Source organism: Maniola jurtina, chromosome 5 (assembly GCF_905333055.1).
Source record: "Maniola jurtina chromosome 5, ilManJurt1.1, whole genome shotgun sequence".
In the NCBI taxonomy this organism is placed as follows: domain Eukaryota; kingdom Metazoa; phylum Arthropoda; class Insecta; order Lepidoptera; family Nymphalidae; genus Maniola; species Maniola jurtina.
Window position 1 is genome coordinate 6210390 of NC_060033.1, and position 15188 is coordinate 6225577.

At 35.9% G+C, this 15188-nt stretch overlaps 1 protein-coding gene and 1 long non-coding RNA gene across 3 annotated transcripts in view; one reads left to right on the forward strand and one right to left on the reverse strand.

The window, feature by feature from the left end:
• The window catches only part of LOC123865413 (Down syndrome cell adhesion molecule-like protein Dscam2), a 108485-nt gene that overhangs the window by 40417 nt on the left and 52880 nt on the right, over window positions 1-15188 (forward strand). The gene's annotated exons all lie outside the window — the stretch shown is intronic.
• Window positions 7654-14699, reverse strand: LOC123865424. The gene is made up of 3 exons (XR_006795969.1): window positions 14687-14699; window positions 12571-12583; window positions 7654-7786 (listed from the first exon to the last, which is right to left on the reverse strand). It is a non-coding gene; the product is annotated as an uncharacterized LOC123865424 (long non-coding RNA).

A 15188-nucleotide genomic window follows, 5' to 3' on the forward strand; every position in this document is an offset into this window, starting at 1 on the left:
TACCTACATAGTCGTTGTGGAGGAGGGCCCGTATTCGACTACTGGCAGGGAAATATTTTGGCAATGCATAGGCGTCGTAGTGCCTACGTATTTGCTGTTCATCTACACTATGAAATTATACAATGAAAAACAAACACAGTTTGTAAGTATTGATGATAATGTAATGATATTCTCCGGATGTAATGATGCAATTCGGAAAATTATTTCACTGATAGATAGCTACATTTTATATATTATATATTTCGCAAACGAAGGCACTGGCAAAAGCTAGTAATTTATATATTGCAAAGATAGTACTTAGACAAGTGACTAGCGTTCCAATACGTACGATATCGTGTGAAAAATCAAGATAGGTAGGTAGGTACTCCTAGTATGTTGATAAAATATGCCATATAACACTTTCATATTTTTGCCTTGATCGTCACTTACCACCAAGTTGGATCGCAGTCAAGGGCTAACTATAATCAGATAAAAAGAAAAACAAAGATATCATATTCCAAAAAAAAAAGGTTGCAGCAACAAAAAGTTTCGTTGAAGAAATTAATGGAATTTACGCCGCGCTTCCGTAATAAAAGATTGTTTCAGTCTTAGTAAACTGAGCTTCATTAAAAAGCTGTGAATAAATCATATAAAATTATGATTTATCTACCAACGATAACTCGTAAGTTTAAACCTCGAGAATCGTTAAAAATGTTTATAAGTATAGCTTGATATTTACACCGGAATTCATAGTCAAGATAGGGGCTTTAGGAGAAGATTCAAACGACAATATGTGTCATATTCAACCTTTTTTTTTCTCTCGTCTGGCTTTACACTGATTAGCCAATGTCAAGTTTGTAGTTATTTACAAGTTAGGGAAACTATATGTATAAGTATGGACTTCGTCTGTGCCGGCGCCCGCCGACATACATGCGGCGCCCCTTTAGAGCGCTTTCCAGTCAGTACCACCTCCAATAAACACCAGCAGAACACAAAAACCGGCCACTTCTAACAAAAAACACTCCAAAAAGTCACAACTCGCGCCACCACAGACGAAGTCATATTCAACCTTTATGCAATTCTTTAAGTTATTTGACACATTCTGTCATGTCGTTTGAATCGTGCTCTACAGAAGCATTACAGAAGCCCCTGTCTTGACTTGAATTCCAGTGTTAGAAGCTGACCAAAGTATTACTAACGGCCGGTTTATTATAGGGCTTTAAATGAAAGAATGAATGAAACAGTCTAAATTGCTGTCATAGAATTGAGAAAATAATATAGAAATGGTAAAGGAGCAAAAAGCTGATAAATAAGCAGAAAGGATAAAAAGCTGTGATAGCCAAGTGGTTAGAACGTCCGCCTCCTAATCGGAGGTCGGGGGTTCGATCCCGGGCACGCACCACTAACTTTTCAGTTATGTGCGTTTTAAAACAATTAAATATCACTTGCTTTAACGGTGAAGGAAAACATCGTGAGGAAACCTGCATGCCTGAGAGTTCTCCATGTTCTCAAAGGTGTGTGAAGTCTGCCAATCCGCATTGGGCCAGCGTGGCAGACTATGGCCTAAACCCTTCTCATTCTGAGAGCAGACCCGTACTCAGTAGTGGGGCGGAAATGGGTTGATCATGATGAAAGGAGCAAAGTTTGTCGCCACCGCACTATTAAAATGACTTAATTCCATAAATAATACCATCCAAATTATAGGATGGCGTATCTCATTTTTGTTTGCCTGATTTTATTTTATTTTATACCTAAAAATACATCGAATCTTACGTAATACGTATCTAACGTAATATGTATTTGCTAATATGTAGGTATTTGCTAAAAAAAGAAGTGTGTGTATGTATAGAGTATGACTCTATACATACACACATTTCTTTTTTTAAAGTGAAACTTTGATTGATTAACCTAAGGGAGTATGCAGTATACACAAGGTACGTATGAAAATATTTTCAGTTACAGAAATCCACTTGAAAAAAAAAAAGTAAGCGCAATTTAATTTCGAACTTAAGCTGCAAAAGTACTTAATGGGCTAAAAGTAGGTCAACCGCGAAACAAATTCCTGCAGCTGGGGTTTGGAGTGCTGCAAATAATTAATAACTACGAGTAGATGAAATATTTGTAGGTATCTCGAAAATGGAGGGATAATATCGTGGATTTAAATATCTAAACAGGCAATTCACTGACCGCTGTTGTGTAGTGGGACATAAATTTTACGTATTTGCATAGCATTACAATTTAAATACAACAATATATCAAAAGAAATATCTTTTGATTAAGTTGTTTCAAATAATTTATGTATTATTAAAAATCGGCAACACGCTGTTCCGATATACCATTTCTATAACCTTACTTAGAATTCAGTGGTAGCATAAAAAGGTTGAAGTCGCGCGACAAATAGTTGCAGTATTTTGGATGAATTTATAAAACCTGACTTAGACCAAGGTAACGAGGCCTTAAGCTAAGACGCCAAACCTGATTACAGTACCAGACAAGTGTTTTAGCCTTCGTCTGTCGTCTGTCTTCGTCTATACCTACCCTGGTAAAGATGATTAGCCTCAAGGCTAGTATCTTGACCTAGTCCAAAGGAAACCGCGCTGAAATACAGCCCGCCCAAAGAATAGTGCTGCTTACTTACTGGCATACTAAGTACCTACTACAGCTTCTCCTTTCAGCAAAGGTTGCCTGGTAGAGATTGCTCTAAGCAGTAAGGCCGCCTTTGCACACAATTGTTTTTTCTGTTTCCTTCCTTTGTTGTGTTGTGTTCCTTTACATGTTTTTGTGTGCAATAAAAACTTCTATCTATCTACATGTAGGTACATCATATTAATAATAATTTTTATTAATTTCTAGTCACTGTACTATGCCAGTATTCGACAAGCTAGCTCAGTGGTAGAGTAATAGCTTTTTAGACGCAAAAGAGCCTCAATAGCTCAACCGGTAAAGGAGTGGACTGAAAACCGAAAGGTTGCGGTTCAAACCCCGCCCGTTGCACTATTGTCGTACCTACTCCTAACACAAGCCTGACGCTTAGTTGGAGAGGAAAGGGGAATAATATTAGTCATTTAACATGGCTAATATTCTTTTATAAAAAAAAAAGTCAATGTGTATGAAAAATTAGGTACAATAAAAAGATAGGTAGGTACCTGTTTGACTGTTAAATTTCAAATTGCAGAATATAAATACGTATAAAAATATTTATTTCTTTATTTATTGGAGCTATTTATTTTCGGAAAGTGTGGTCGTTAATATTCTGAAATTCTACTCGAAGATATAGGTAACTCGAGTAGGTAGGTGGATAGATATATGTATAGGTAACAGGGGGAGATATTCCGTGACCGACAAAAAGCTTTGCTACAAGCAATTTGACAGGCGCCACAGGAAGTGCCTTGATGTTGAGGACAGATACAGTTAACTATAAGTAGTATGGTATGCGTAATTCGTTTGTACTTATTTACAATATCTACGAGAGTGAATTCGTAGCTACTGTTGGGTCTACGCTTTGTGGAGCTTAAATAAAGCCCGATTACGGTAAAATGACAGCTACTCTCGGTTTCATAGAACTGGGGTGCTTTCGATGCAATGCTTCGTCCTGAAGTATTACGCGAAAGTGTGTCTGTCTATCTGTCTATTGTTCGTTTTCAAGACCATATATACGATGTTGATCTTTGGTACGGAGACAGCTTACATACTCGGAACGGACATAGGCTACTATTGTATTAAACTAGCTAATGCTCGCGACTTCGATCGAGTGGATATAGGTTTTATAAAATCCTCAAGGAACTCTTTTATTTTCCGGGATAAAGAGTAGCCTACGTGTTAATCCAGGGTATTATCTATCACCAATCTAAATTTCAGCTAAATCCGTCTAGTAGTTTTTGCGTGAAAGAGTAACAAACATACACACAAACTTTCGCCTTTGTAATATTACTGTGATAGTGTGATATGCATCTCCGAAAATCAGAGATTACACGAGATTTTCAAAAACCTTTTTAACATACGCGGACACAGTCACTTGACTCGTCTAGTATTTAATACAAGTGTAAATTAAAAATTTATAACACCCCCGACAAGTGAAGGTTACAGTAACTAGAGAACAATCGGTTCATTAGTTTAGGCGCTACGGTGCCACAGACAGATACACAGATACACACTTCAAACTTATAACACCCCTCTTTTCGGGTCGGAGGTTAAAAATGAAAATACATAAAATTATTTATAATATTTACATTTATGCAACCCCCTTTAAGGACCAAACAGTGCCCAAACTTCGCTTTATTTAAATGTACCAACCTTGGTTTCGAAAAGATGTAACTAGGGTACGAGAAGAGATATTGTGCCAGCGGAAATGTTCGTGACATGCAATTTGACACGCGCGACCGAATGTGTCGCGTCCATTGCCTCCGTAGTACTCTGGTATAGTGATGTACCTACCTATGAAATACGAGTTAAAAGCCTCTATAATAAATACATATAAACAATTAGTGTAAATTAAAAATTTATAACACCCCCGACAAGTGAAGGTTATAGTAAGTAGAAAAGAGCTGATAACTTTCAAACGGCTGAACCGCTTTTCTTGGATTATAGCTAAGACCACTCTCGATCAAGCCACCTGTCAAACAAAAAAAAAACTATTATAAAATCGGTTCATGAGTTTACGAGCTACGATGCCACAGACACACACACAGATACACACGTCAAACTTATAACACCCCTCTTTTTGGGTCGGGGGTTACTAAATAAATAGAAGTTTAAGTATTTTAAGCAACTGTAGCAAATGTAGGGAATTATGCTAAATATTAAAAGTAAAATTATAGTAGGTAGATACTAGATACATTGCTGTTCAGATTGGAAGTAAAAAAATTCATGGCCGAGTAAATATTGGAAGGACGAGACAAAGCCGTGGTACAGCAAAATGTCTACTCATTTTCTAACTAGCTATATAGGGTTATTGGCTCGATAACTATAACGTTATTTAAGCTTTCAAAGATTCGTTTAGTCACTGCGCAATACTGTTTGGCAGACAACTCATTTGTCATAGGGGTTTAGGCAGTGAAGTGAGGAAAGCGTAAATAGCTGTACATTTATCTTCCACTTGTCTAAAACGATATTCTACAAGTAGCATTCGGGTATATAGCTTGAAATTGGACGAATTTCGACTAAACTTATGTTTTGATCACACGTTATATCGGTCATCTTCTGCTTTTATCACTGCAGGTTATTGTCAGGACAGGGCTTCTTATTATACTACAAAATATCAATGCAGAGAAAAACTTGAAGATTATTATCATAAACATAATTTGAGGATTCTCCATATATACTAAAACTTTGAAGCGTTTTAATCTCCAACGGTATATTTTATCAGATACTCGTGCCGTTTTTAATACTTACATTTTTAATGTTTTGATATGATGCATTATGTTTCCCTTTTGTAGCACGCCACGCCATCATTGTCGCATGCTGTGGCTCCAACATAAATAATAGCGCAAGCGTCAATTTTGTTGTTAAATCACCCGATATATTCACCCGATGTTACTAGTGCTAAAAATACCTTTTAGAGCTCTGGAGGCTCCTATGGCTAAGGAAGTTGTGTGCGATTTCCTTCAGGGAATATTTACGACGGTGCAGGACCAGGACAATCCGAATCAAAAGTTCTGGTATTGTGCCGCTTAGAAACCAATTAGGGGTATGTAATGACCTCTATGTACGGGTATCTGTTCCAGTGGAAGGCTTCAGCTGTGGCTTGTTACGTACCACCCTACGGTAAGCTATGCCGCTTTGTCGTAGGGTGCCGGAAGACCAAGCGATTGACCGCTTTTCTTCTGTATCAATAATTGCCACCAGGTGATATAAAAAAAAATTTAACGGGGTAGATTGGCCGGGGATGAAGAGGTATAGGAGGAGGTCCTTGTATAGTGGGTTTTTGCAGTTATAAAATTCAGTGATATAATATTTGTATATTGAAACTATAATGTTATATTAGACGATTTACATAGTCATTGTATGTATAAACACTTCCCATATAACGTAATCACCTCTAGTGGCCTTTAATAATAAATATTGATTGGCACTGAAAATTTTACTCGTTAACATATAAGCTATCAGGCATCAGCAATGTCCGTGTACACGCCTTTGTATTAAATATTCAAGCTTATCTAGGCCTCTACATAAAAGCTTGCCTGTAAAATGCTTTCATGATTAACGATCTGACCGCAAACTCTAATTAATATGGATATGAATAAAACTACTCGTCTGCTTGGCTTTAATGGCATACTTGTATTACATATTACGATCAACACATAGCTGGCTCACTATTGAGCACTGGTCTCTTCTCAGAATGAGAAAGATTTAGACCATAGTTCTCCATGGTGACCAAGTGCGGATTGGCAGACTTCACGCACCTTTGAGAACATTATTAAAGAACTCTCAGGCATGCAGGTTTCCTCATTATGTTTCCCTTCACCGTTGAAACGAGTGATATTTAAATGGAAAAACACATAACTCCGAAAACCTCCGACCTTTCGAATAAGAGGCGAATGTCTTTACCACTAGGCCATCACAGCTCGCCTTGTATTGCATATAGATTCAAAATATTAATTGCCAGTAAATAAACGTGACTTGATTTGAATGGATTTAAGATTATTAAAAATTGAAGATTCTTGGATTTTCCGTATGGCCCATCATTGCAATGCAAGCTTTCTCTGTGCTAAATTTTGTTAAAGTTGTCGAGGTAATACGAGGTCCATAGACTTTGTTACAATAAACAGACAATAAAATCATGGTATGAGTGAATGCAAACTCCAAATGCTCTAAAGCGCCGGGAAAATCACGTCGCTTACGCATTTCTAAAGTATTCTAGCTATGGACCCCTGCAACTTTTGGAGATTTAGTTTATTTAAAATTGCCCGTGGGAACCTTCTGTTTTCTTGGGGTAAAAATTGCTGTGAACCCTTGACTGCTACTTACATAGGCTCTACTTACCAGTAAATTAAGCTATAAACCTAAGGTAAGTATGTATATGACTTATGAGTAGGTACTACAATACCATTTTGTTACAGAGAACCGAAAATAAATCCACTGAATCGCATCCAGTCCCCAAATAATTACTTCTACATTATATTGTTTCACGGATAATGCCTCGTTCACAGTATAATCCAACTTTCGGGTAAGCCTGCAATTGTGACGGTTGTTCATAATTGTAATGAATGAATGCACGAATTAATGAATTAATGAAATATGTACGTTTATTGTTCGAATACCATTAAATAAAACATTTACTAAATGTAATAATACCATAAGCTTGACCATAAGGTATATGGCTTTACTTACACTTATATGAAATGCTGGGCTAGATGATGCCCGCGAGTTCCACCGCGTGGATTTAGGTTTTTATAAATCCCGTGGGAACTCTTTGATTTTTCGGGATAAAAGTAGCTTATATTCATTTCCGGAATTGCTGGTTGTCTCTGTACCGAATAGATGTTGCCTGATAGATAGATAGATAATCTAGTAGCTGCGAAAACTGACATACGAATAATTAAAAAAAATTGGGAAATCAGGTTGACGAAAGTAGGTATCTAGTGTGTCGTTTCATCGCTTATACACATCGGATAGTCACTAAGCGATCTAAATCCACATATTACCGGAAGGATACTATATTATTCAAGGGGCGGACCAAGAAACTCCTGAAAGGCCGGCAACGCTACGGCGGTTCATCTGGTGCTGCAAATGTTCATGGGCGGCGGTAATCACTTGTCATCAGGTGAACCGCCTGCACGTTTGCTCGCTATTTTTATTTTAAAAAAAACTATAGTAAGTAATTACCTACACGATTTATCAATTTATCGCTATCCAAGGTTTCTATCTAACATTCATATATTATGTTCGTAGCCGACATCAATGTTTGTGACAAGCAATTTAACACGATGTGCGTTCCTTCGTTGATAATGATACCCTAGAGTAAAGATGTTAGGGCTTGTAAGTTTACCGTTGCGATGAGTTGAAAAGTTACGAAGTCCAGTATACTTTTGCTTGTACCTAAGTTTTGATTGTAGTATCGACATCTCCTGAAAAAGCTCCGTGAGTCCGGTTCATATTATCCATACTTTTCATATTCTACACTAATATTATAGAAATGCGAAAGTATGTCTGTTTGTTTCCTAGCTTTTCACGGTCCATCCGTTTAACCGATATTGGCGTTTGGTTTAAAGATAGTTTACATACCGGGGAGGCCATAGGCTACTTACTGTACCGGAAAAAAGAGCTTCATCCTTGTAGATTTAGGTTATTTTTTCGCTTTCCTCAGTAAAACAGCATGCCTCAAAGATGCTATACATATAATTATATATAATAGAGGATCACTTCACTACCCATATTATAAATGTGAAAGTTTGTTAGTTTGTTGGTTTGTCCTTCAATAACGTCGCAAAAGAGCAACGGATCGGTGTGATTTTTTGTATAGGTATGGTTTTGGAGAGTGACATAGGCCACATTTTTTAGCTAAATCTAACTAGTTATTATTAAATTATTACTTTATCTACTATGTTCTGTTTAATTTTGCTTTCCTTAATAAATAGCACGTCTCAAAGATCTACCTTCAGAGGATAGACTAAGTATATATACAAACACCTGCCACGTTGAAATATACAGTATCTTGCAACAAATGATCTCCAAAGGTAGATACAATTTAATTGAATGCGAACTGAAACAATTGCTTCAACGTATTGTTCCGTAATTAATGTTTCGCTCGCTGCGGTGTAATTAAAATTTTCGTATTTGCCTGAAAATGTGAGGTAGGTACTATACTAACTCATAATAATTTTAATTGACTAGGAGCTGTCTAGACGGCTTTAATACTTTAATCCGATGTCTGTTAGTAAGACAGATTTTTGATGATGGATTAAAACCCGTAATGTAGAAAATTTGACGAAAAAAAGCAGGGTACAAAGGGCTTGGAACTTTTGGAACAAGGGCATAATGTTGGATAGATGATAAAATATTGAGTGCAATGCTTTCTTAGGCTTCCGTATCCGCACGGTGCCGATGACACCCTATTACTTAAGACTTCGTTGTCTGCCCGTCTGTCTGTCTGTCAGCAGACTGTATCTGATAAACCGTAATAGGTAGGGAGATGAAATTTTTCTAGAGTGTGTATTTTTATTGCCGCTATAATAACAAACATTAAAAAAACCAAGATGGCAAATATCAAAATGGTTGCCATGCAAATTAAAAAATTAAAAGTAGGTATAAGTGTTATATTATCTTGTGATATTACGGAACCCCTTGTGTGCGAGCCCGACTCGCGCTTGCCGGTTTTATTTTCATATGGCAATTTTCTTTATACCTACTAGAAAATAATTCTTTTTTAGTGATTTTTATCTTACCTAGAATATCTCATGAACTTATATTGTGACTTAGAGATTGACTAAGCCAACTTCATCTAAATTAAAGGTCAAGTTAAGGTTACACGACCTATAACAAAAGCCAGTAAAACTTTATTAGTATAGCCAACCATGAACCACGAGAAATAAGGCTAGATAAAGATAAATCAAGATTATACGTAGACAAACAATAGTATTGTATTACCATGTAAAATATATATACAATCTGTATTCTACTATAAAATCCTAATAAGTATCTTTTATATATTTGATGCCACATCATCTAAATGCAGCCAGTATTCTTGGCACCATTCCACGCGGGCATGATTTGTACAGTAATTAGATAAGGCTAGCTTTAAGTTTTATTGTAATATTTTCACACATTATTATAATTAAAAAAAAAAAAAAAAAAACAAATACCACTAATGTCTACTTATATCATATTAGGCAAATTGCACGTTCTTGATATACGAGTGGATGTAGGTACTTACAACCATAGGGAACAATGCTAAGTTCAAATAAATAGGTCCAAATTGAGGTGAACCTGATGTAAAGCTTGAACAGAATTTGATACGGAGCAGATGAAAAGGCTACTAAAATAGCTATTCTATAACAACTATGAACAGGAACTGAAACGAATACCTACATCTGCGACTGACTGGGGGTAAGAGCTATCGAAGACAAATTATTGGCCACATAAAAGAATGGATGGGTATCTTCTAGGCAAGCGCGCTCCACCTTAGGCTGTATCATAACTTGCCTGCAAGTTTAATTGCAGTCAAGCGCTAGTCTATGAATTAAAAAACTGCGGCCTGCTCAGAACCATGTGGATCACATGTGCCCTGACTCAGGCCTTCTTCGAAATGCCAGTCGCGTATCAGCGGCTGAAGAAACCGTTGACATTGACAGAAGCTAACGGTCTTCAAAGGGAGGATGGAATTGACCATGCAAAGTGGACCCGATTTAGTAGAAAAGTGCTAGAAACCATAACTCAAAATTTAAAAAACCCCCGACAGAAACTCCTTTATAAGAAAACTAGAAAAGGGCTGATAACTTTCAAACGGCTGAACCGATTTCCTTGGATTATAGCTAAGAACACTCTCGATCAAGCCACCTCTCAAACAAAAACAACTAAATTAAAATCGGTTCATTAGTTTAGAAGCTACGATGCCACTGACAGATACACATGCCAAACTTATAACACCCCTCTTTTTGGGTCGGGGGTTAAAAAGAGAATCAAGCGAGACCTATGCACCTTAAAAATACCACAACCTGGAACATGCTATTTATTATAAGTAAATAAAAATTATTGTATCACACTTCACACTAATCACACTTCACACTTCACACTATCACACTAATATTATAAAGGCGAAAGTTTGTGTGTATGTGTGTGTATGTTTGTTACTCCTCCACGCAAAAACTACTGGACGGATTTGGCTGAAATTTAGAATGGAGATAGATAATATCCTGGATTAACACATAGGCTACTTTTATCCCAGAAAATCAAAGAGTTCCCACGGGATTTTTAAATCCACGCGGGCGAAGTTGCGGGCATCGGCTAGTACTTTTATGATTTCCACAATCGAATCGCCACTCTACAATTCTCTGTCAATGACAAGCAATACGTGTAACTGAAATTCAATTATCGGAAACTAATTATACTTTATGTAGGCCACTGTGCGGTCGATTGGTGTGAAGTGGTAGGGTAGGGAAATATTTTGGTCATATTCCAGAATAAAACGGTTCCTGAAAGTTTGTAAATTTCAAATTTTATGACAAGTTGACGGCTCATTTGATGGTTAGTGAGCAACGATTAAGGACCAGCGTATGCAGACGGAGTGGAGTTGAGTTGAGTAACCTTTGATAACAACTTAAATTCCTTTTTTACTTCCGACATGTTGATCGGAGGATGTTTCAGGTCAGTACTCTCTTTTTTTCTTCTTGGTCTAGATTATACTTACTTACTCCTTAAAATTACTAACTTAATTACTTTTCTTACTTTATCGATTCATTATCATTTATGAGGTAAAAATCAACATGGTGCGGATAAAAATAAACAAGATACCAAAATATACAGAGAAAAAGAAAATAACTTTTCTTATACGCACCACTTCACCTAGAATTCGTATCTACCACTTAATGTTTCAAGTTAAGTGGAGACGGTTTCTTTGGGATAAACACTCATGGAAGTAAAAACTGCTAAGAGACGGTGTTAAGGCCACATCCACACATGCCATTTATGTTTCCTTTAAAATGTTATGGCAATTAAAGATAAGGCTCAGGGATAAACTTTTTGGATTGTGTGTTGCACTACAGTGATTTCCTTTTAGCAAATAGGTACTAGCCTCGTTTTAACACTGTTAAATAGAACATTACGTATTTACACACCTCAAATATGTATAAAATATCTGATATTTTACACTTTGTCTACTTTAAAATATTACCTAGTAATACTTACTTACCTATATGTCTATATTTTACTATTTTTAACCCCCGACCCAAATAGAGCGGTGTTATAAGTTTGACGTGTGTATCTGTGTATATGTCTGTGGCATCGTAGCGCCTAAACGAATGAACCGATTTTAATTTAGTTTTTTTTTGTTTGAAAGGTGGCTTGATCGAGAGTGTTTTAGCTATCATTCAAGAAAATCGGTTCAGCCGTTTGAAAGTTATCAGCTCTTTTCTAGTTACTGTAAACTTCACTTGTCGGGGGTGTTATAAATTTTTAATTTACTCTTGTATCAATTTACATATCACTTGATGATAGTTTATACAAATGAACATGTATTTTGAAACATAAAATCTCTCTGTTGATAACTAAGTAGGTACCCATATCGTATGAAGCAAGTAAGGCAAGTTATTAAGAAGTTCAAAAAATATATAAGGTTTAAAAATATAATTCTAATTTATTTTTATAGGTTAGGTATTAGGTTTAGTGGAAACCTTCGGAAACGAAATCTTAGGGCACTGAAATTGTACTGCAGACTTCATTTCGACCAAACAACCAGGACGTGCTCAACCCCGAAAAACGTTGGCGAAATCTTAGCACCGCCTTTTCTAATGGAACGGGTACATTAATGAGTCGCGGGAACCGCAGTTTCGTATTCGGACTCCGTTGTAAAGGCGTGATCAGAATACGCTAAAAACTACTTATTATTATTATTGGCAGTTTTATTTACTTCTATTGTTTTAAGTTAATAACTTTCACAAAGTATTACATTCTTTTTATTTTGTCTGTTGTCTTTTAATATTACTTGTTGTACTTACTAAAGGATGCAATAATTGGAGGATACCTACCCCAAGGAAGATATATAATAACTAGCTGATGCCCGCAGCTTCACCCGCCTGGATTGGTCAGATCCCCTGCAGCATCAGGATTGAAGAGTTGGACTCCAATTTTTTTATGAAACAATGTCGCAAAGTTCCTCTATCGATTAAAAAAGAAATGACACAAATCGGTTCAGAAATCTCGGAGATTTCGGTGTACATAGGTAGAAAAACACAACTCCCTTTTTGAAAGTCGGTTAAAAAAGTAGCCTATGTTACTCCCTGGTCAATTCTCTACTTGTCTGTGAAAATCCCGTCAAAATCGGTTCAGCCGTTCCCAAGATTAGCCTTTTCAAACAGACAGACAGACAGACAAAAATTTTAAAAACGTGTGATTCAGTTATAGTATCGTTCAAATAACCATATGACCTTAATTTGCGGTAGTTATTTCGAAATTACAGACAGACACTCCAATTTTATTTATTAGTAAGATAAGATAAGATAAGATAGATGTTATTATACCTATTCATATTAATAATACAAAACTGTATCTGTGACTGAAATATGTGTACCTAAATGTATGCAGTATGTAATTTTTATTACTAAGACGGATTTTGATGAACATTTACCTTAACATCTTATTCGTATAAGACTTCCGAGACAAAAACTCTGTCAGCTCTACAGATATAAGTATTTTTTTACTCTTCCATTGGAACACCTTCAAGAAATAACTTAGACCCTGCTACAAAATGTAGCAATGATTAAGATTTTTAAATTATTATTATGGCAATCGCAACATCTATTCTATTTAAACAAAGCTTTTTGTTTAAAAGAAAATACATGCCATAAATTTCAAACTTAACCGATGTGAAGGTGTCCTTACAGAATTGGCGTACTTTTCTTGCGTCTCTCTCCTTTAGTTGCAGGCAATTTCGTTTCTAATAACGCTTTTCCTTTGTCTTTAATGTTTTTTTTTCTTAGATAGCGCTTTGTTTGGAAGGAATCGAGTTGAGTTTTGTTTCAAGATATCTTTACTTAACTAACATTGCTAATTGTTTTTCCTGGTTATGTAAAGGAGTGTTTGCGAAAAAAGGGAGAATTCTGAGGATAAGTTTTAAGGAAGATTAGGATTTTCAGAAAAAAAAATCAAGAAGTATTGGCAATAAATAGTATTTTCCAGTTATTTAAAAAGATTGTTCGAAAAAATTGGGAATTCGGACGATTTAGAAGGAAGGATTAAGAAGAGCTAGTAAGTATATATCTAACCTCAGAATAAACAAAACCTAGGCGCTTCTAAAATCAATCCTTTTGGTAATTATTAATAATTCAAGTTCAATCAGTAATCAGCAAGTAATAAATTGCAAAAGAATGCGACTATATTTTATGAACAATACCTATTTACTTAAATGAAATGGAATTAAACATTTTTTTACAAAAACACCTACCTAGAGATAGTAAGCCTGTATTTACATAAATCTCTTCAGAATCACTATTCGCAAATACCTGTCCGTGCCACGGCAAGGTGAAACATGTAACTGAGGTACAATAATCGGAAAATAATTATACTTTATGCGGGTCTTTGTTGATAGTGTGCGGTCGGTCAATTCATGCAAGAAGATAGGAATATTATTTCTCTCTCACGTTAGATATTTTTTTAATAATTAATAAGGCATAAAATAATGATAAAAAATAATAATATAATGAAATGCTCAAAACTCGACGTACCTATAATATAATAATCCACAGCGTTCAATAGAATTACTTTATTGCTCTTGGAAACTTGAATTTAACTGGATCAAAGCCTATTCCGGCCTCCACAGAGTCATTTGCTAGATATTACTGTAAACGAGATGGCATAAAAGCATAATATGGGGAATTAGTACGTTTTATGACACCAATATAATGACTTTTTGATACAAAAGTGGTTATATAGCGCCTAGAGGAAAAAGTGAATGTTTATCATCTATCTTAAAGTTAGGGGCATTTAATAATTGAGAGGCCTAATAACTTGCGACATTTTTTCTGTGAAAAAAAATTCGCATTTCGAAGTTCTAAACCAATTTTTCCAAACTGTTGCTAAGATCATTTCATCAACGTTGCCTCCAATGGTTCCATCATCAAGATACCATACTACGTTTTATACCTATATATAATAACTACTAGCTGATGCCCGCGACTTCGTCCGCGTGGATTTGGGGATTTCAAAATCCCGTAGGAACTCTTTGTTTTTCCGGGATAAAAAGTAGCATATGTGCTAATCCAGGATATTATCTATCTCCATTTCAAACATCCAAATCCGTTCAGCCGTTTTGATTTTGTAACAAACATACAAACATCCAAACATCCATACTTTCACATTTATAATATTAGTAGGATTAATATTTATGAATACTCGACGTATCTAATACTCCCTAGCGTTCAATAGAATTACTTTATTGCTCTTGGAAACTTGAATAAAACTGGAATGATCAAGGCCTACTCCGGCCTCCACAGAGTCATTTGCTAGATATTACTGTAAACGAGATCGCATAAGAGCATAATATGGGGAATGATCACGTT